We start from the raw sequence: 4,411 nt of genomic DNA, 5'->3' as shown, positions 1-4,411 counted from the left end.
GCTCCGTGGAATTTTGCAGGGATTTGGGCTGTTACCGTGGCCTGGGACTCACTCCCTGCACAGTTGCCATCCCTAACTGATGGGTCCCCTCTCAGTTATCTGCATTTATTTCTTACTTACATGCCACAATAACGTATTTTGCCTTGCCCCCGCCACTCTGAGCTACACATTTGGCCTGATTTGGATGGTTTTTGGTAGAAAACTGCGGATTGATTCTTTGCAGTGAGTCAATGGTTACTTGGAGATATTTGGCTACCTACATCCTCTTTCAGGCAGTAAGGATGTTGGTAGGAAGTATTTAGTCATGTGAAAGGTCCTCTCTCCTCTCCCAGCCTCAAGTTTTGTTTTCCAGGATAACATAATGAATTCCAGCCTTGACTCTAAAATCGAGTGAGATGAGCAAACACATGGATCAAGCAAATTTCCCTTGCTGCAGCTGAAATCCTCCAACACCAGGGCTAGGCAGAGCTGTGGGTCAACCAAAGGACCTTATCTGTTGCCTTTATTTCTGCTGCATGTGGAGAGACAGCAAACTAGTCTCAGGAGGGTTTGACCTTAGTTCCATCAGGAGCTGAATCTCCTACATCGCTCCGAGCTGCTCCACCACTTGGCTGTGGAAGGAAAAGCCTGGAAGTTACAGCTAAGGGAAGCCGAAAGGGCAGTAGCTGTTAGCTGATGTCAGGGAAATAGGTTTTTAGTGCAAGTTTAGGCTCAGGGATGTGGCAACTGCCTGAAAGCAAATCTTGCCCTTGGTGGGTCTGTCTGTGTCAGGTCCTCCCCTCACTCTGCACGGGGCTAACTGTGAGGCCCTTTCACAACCTTACTGGTTTGGATTGAACCTGAAGCATAGCCCAGAAACACAGTGAGATGTTTTGCCAGAGGTGAAAACCCTGATTTATTTTTTCTTCCAGTGCATATTTTGCTGTCCCTGATGAGAGCGACAATATGGAATGCCAAAATAGCTAGATGGAAAAACGGGATTGAATCTAGTTACTCAGATATTTACTCAGAATATAAGAGAGTCACTTTCACACCTTTCAAATACACTGCCTTACAATCTGATTATTTAGCTCTCTGGATGTAAGGAACCATGGAAAAAATCCTACTTAAATCCCTCAGTGTTTCACTCTTGCACAGGATGAACTGATTTGGAGTTGGGACTAGATGACCTCTAAGGTCCATTCCAACCTCTAAAATTTTACAATTCTATGATTTCTTTGCCCTGATAGAAAACTAGAGGGGAAAAAACCCAACCCAAAGCTCTGTGTATATTCAGACCAAGGGAATAGAAATTCCTGTGGTTTCCTGCAAGACATGAGACTTCAGCAGGCCCCTGGTGCTCCGTGCCCTCACAGAGACAATGCTAAGCACCTCTGAAGGTCGTGCAGTGTCTCCCCAGAGAAGAGTTGCCTCCAAGCACAGAGCACTGAGCCCTCTGAAGTCACCAGGAGGTTAACTGGGCTCGCAGCTCTTCCCATTACCATGTGTTACAGACTCTTGGATTTTGTTTCGGTGATGAGCTTCGAGTACAGCCAAAAGCGACTAGAGGCACGTTGACCTCATAGCTCTCTGAATACAGACAGAGCATCCAAGACAATTAAAAGCAGGGAATGCGTGCCATCTCCAAACCCCTGGCAGATCTCTGCCAGGACTCACCGCTGCCCTGTGCAACTGAAGAGACATTCCCACCCTCTGGAGAGGAGGTTGGAAGGCAGCCACCCTCGATGGATTGCTTATGAGCACTGACTCGAGTCAAACTGACTTCAGGCAGAGATTTATACAAGCCTCATAATCTAATAGGAGAGTTTACTTTACGAGAGTGCCACACCAAAGATAGTAAAATGCAGTTTTAGCTAACAAACCTCCAATGCTTCCACAGAAAAGCTACAGCCTTCATAGAACATGTCAGCACTGCAGAGTGCCTGGCAAGGATTTATGGCTTTCAGTTTGCTGTTAACTCCATTGTTATAGACTCACTGCAATTAAAAGTTCCAGTCACACTTATCATTTTTGAACAGAGCTAATAAAACCCTATAAATTCTCAGACCTTATAGGTTTTTCCTGCACTGTTAAACAGCTGCAACCATTCTGTGCTGGAGTTTTGACCTATATTAGGAGTGATTTTGGAAGTAAATGGGCTGGTGTAAGCTGCTTGACTTCACATTTGCTTGGATCTGCAAAATTTCTTAAGGTTTATAGGAAGAGATCTAGCAAGGCAATACTCAGACACTTTCCCTTGTGCCTGCAACAGGTGATCATGAGCTAAGTACTGTGTCTCTTCCAAGTTGTCTTTAAATGCTCTGTGTTTCTTGATAAAGAATCATAGAATCAACTAAGTTGGAAAAGACCCCCAAGATCATCAAGTCCAACCCTACCGTGGTCACTAGACCATGGCACTAAGTGCCACATCCAGTCTCAGCTTGAAAACTTCCAGGGATGGTGAATCCACCACCTCCCTGGGCAGCACATTCCAATGTCTGATCACTCTCTCCCTAAAAAATCTCTTCCTGATATCCAACCTAACCCGGCCCAGGCAGAGCTTGAGTCTGTGCCCTCTTGTCCTGCTGCTGGTTGCCTGGGAGAAGAGACCAACCCCCACCTGACTCCAACCTCCTGTCAGGGAGTTGCAGAGGGGGAGAAGGTCTCCCCTGAGCCTCCTCTTCTCCAGGCTGAACACCCCCAGCTCCCTCAGCCTCTCCTCATGGCACTTGTGCTCCAGTCCCTTCACCAGCCTAAATAATAATGGTTGTTCTTGTTGTAGCAGTGACTTTTGGTTATTTCCCTCACGTGAGTAATGTTTTTCTCTCTTTCCTGTCAAAGTTTTCAGAAAATGCACTTTTCCTTTTCCTACAGGTGGCTACAGAAAGAAATTCTACTTCTGACTATCTTTGTTCATACGTTCAGGAACTTATGAGGGTACATGGATGGGGCACAGAACTCAGGCAGGTGAGCAGATTCATTCTGCCCTGCGTATTTCTCTGCACTGTGTTAATTAGTCTCAGCAGCCTCACAGGGAACACTTAGAGGATCTCAACTCTACTGACAACATTAATGATCTGCTTTTCAAAAGCTTCAAGCAAAATCTTAGTCTCAAATTCCACAAGTATCCAGAGATCCTACTGCCAAGTCAGTATATTATGAGATGTATATATTGCAAATCATATCCACTGAGATATGATATCCACACAAATAAAATTCCTCTGGTAGAATCACAGATACTAAAAAAATCCAAACATATCTAGGGGAAAAATAAATCACGGAACACCCATATTCATCAGAAACCAACTTCACCCTAAGGAACTTGCTATTTGCACTCTGCAACTTGTTGCACCAACTGGGACTGGCTCTGTGTACTACAAGAGAGTTTCACTATCTCTGAGATCATCCCATGGGATAAGTATACAGATATAAGGAAAACAACGTGCATGATCTGCACTAGAGATTACTGAATGGAGGGGTGTGTATAGGACTGAGAACCAACATCCCTCTGGAAGCTTGGGGAGGCTTAGTGCACAAGCATGAACCCCCTGCACAAAAAAAACATGGATCAGAACCTTCTTATCAGGCTGAACATGCTTGTCCATCCCTGGTCTGCACACACAAAGAGGCAAAGTTTTCCACCAGGTGGGATACACCTTGCTTGAAGCTCTTGGCATACTTTCCCCCAGCAGTATCATTTAACACACAGCATCTTCAGGTTTCCCTTATCGAGTACAGCAGCTGAGAACATTATGTCTTTGCAATCAGAAAGTTCAGTTTCTGGATCAAAGGACACGAAACACACACGCCCACATCTCTCTGCGTTTTTTAAAGCCCATCATCTACTGCAAACTCCTGCAAGCTGCATCAGAGATTGAAAAGAAAGAAAGAGAGAGGTTTGTTTGGGAAGGGGGGAAAATAAACCCAAAAACTTACCAAAAATAACTGAAGTTCTCTAAAGTTGCCCTGAAGTTGAAATAGCCCAGAACACCAGTGCAGAGCCCGTCTTAAACTCTCTCCCTTTCTCACTCCCCCTCTCTCCCCAGCTATTGGAAGGAGGGCTGTGCAGAAATTCAGCAAACAATTTTCCTTCTATGTCGACTGGGGCGTTGCTCTACGGGCAGAAAGGGGATGGCTGAGCCTGGGCGAGGCTCTCCCCAAGCCAGAGAGCACTGTCGCAGATTACACAGCCCGTGAAACCCAATCCCTGTCTCTGCTCAGGCAACAGCTGGACGACTTCAGCCGAGGCAGGAGCAGTGTACAGACCCTGGGCTCGTGGCTGCTCAGGCTTTCCATGCTGGGGCTGCAGTGGGAGGGGGTTTAGGGGTTCTGGGAGCTCTGTGCCTTCCCCACACTTGCTGCCTACAGCTACAGGCACGAGAGCACACAGGGTGGAGATGCAGCTTCCTCGGGACTCGGAGTATATGGGATG

At 46.3% G+C, this 4,411-nt stretch overlaps 1 protein-coding gene across 1 annotated transcript in view; it reads right to left on the bottom strand.

Annotated features, from left to right (window-relative positions):
* The window catches only part of LOC103800022 (protein AHNAK2-like), a gene marked incomplete at its 3' end in the record, with an annotated part of 34,407 nt that extends 30,361 nt beyond the window's left edge, over positions 1-4,046 (bottom strand). Inside the window, exon 1 of the mRNA XM_009072384.1 lies at positions 3,916-4,046. The remainder of the gene's footprint in view (positions 1-3,915) is intronic.
* Between the last annotated feature and the right edge of the window lie 365 nt (positions 4,047-4,411).

Source organism: Acanthisitta chloris, unplaced genomic scaffold, assembly GCF_000695815.1.
Source record: "Acanthisitta chloris isolate BGI_N310 unplaced genomic scaffold, ASM69581v1 scaffold11120, whole genome shotgun sequence".
In the NCBI taxonomy this organism is placed as follows: domain Eukaryota; kingdom Metazoa; phylum Chordata; class Aves; order Passeriformes; family Acanthisittidae; genus Acanthisitta; species Acanthisitta chloris.
This window is presented reverse-complemented; position numbering and strand designations above follow the sequence as displayed.